Below are 572 nucleotides of genomic sequence, written 5' to 3'. Positions count from 1 at the left end.
GAGTAGCGCTTGTTGTTTGTCATTTCTCTGATCACAAATGCAGACATGATTTTATGTTACGCTCCGGCCGGACAGGGCATCACAATATGGTAAGGGGCATAATATTTCCGTCATACGCTTGAGGCTTGAGGTATTCGGCCAATCACAACGCACTGGATTGCTGGCCAATCAGAGCACACCTCACACCGATGACCGATGAGCTTTGTAAAAATCGACGCGTTTCAGAAAGGCGGGGCCCGGAGGCTGCAGTTCTAGGACCGCAGTTGTAGGACCCTATTCTTTTGTCATAAACACATTTCATTACACCAAATACACAAAATAATGTTCTTTTTAGCAACATCATATGACCCCTTTAAATTATTGATACTGTTCTAATAAGTAAAACATGTTAATATATTTAAGACCTGTAATTAATAAATTACATGCCACATTATTTCTAGATGGTCTATTTATTTTTAAACAAATAAAATGACTGAAATAAAAATAAAAGTGCTTACTTCAAGATTTTGTACTCCATGGCAGAGACTTAAAGTGTTAGTTCACCCAAAAATGAAAATTAGCCCATGAATTAC

General features: G+C 37.8%; 1 protein-coding gene across 3 annotated transcripts in view; it reads right to left on the bottom strand.

Moving 5' to 3' along the window:
* LOC107655758 (zinc finger MYM-type protein 4-like) overlaps nucleotides 1-572 on the bottom strand; it is a 43,979-nt gene that overhangs the window by 21,332 nt on the left and 22,075 nt on the right. The gene's annotated exons all lie outside the window — the stretch shown is intronic.

Source organism: Sinocyclocheilus anshuiensis, unplaced genomic scaffold (assembly GCF_001515605.1).
Source record: "Sinocyclocheilus anshuiensis isolate Anshui unplaced genomic scaffold, SAMN03320099.WGS_v1.1 scaffold1337, whole genome shotgun sequence".
NCBI classification, from domain to species: Eukaryota; Metazoa; Chordata; class Actinopteri; order Cypriniformes; family Cyprinidae; genus Sinocyclocheilus; species Sinocyclocheilus anshuiensis.
The sequence above is the reverse complement of the archived record's forward strand: the minus strand, read 5'-3'. Positions and strand labels throughout refer to the sequence as shown.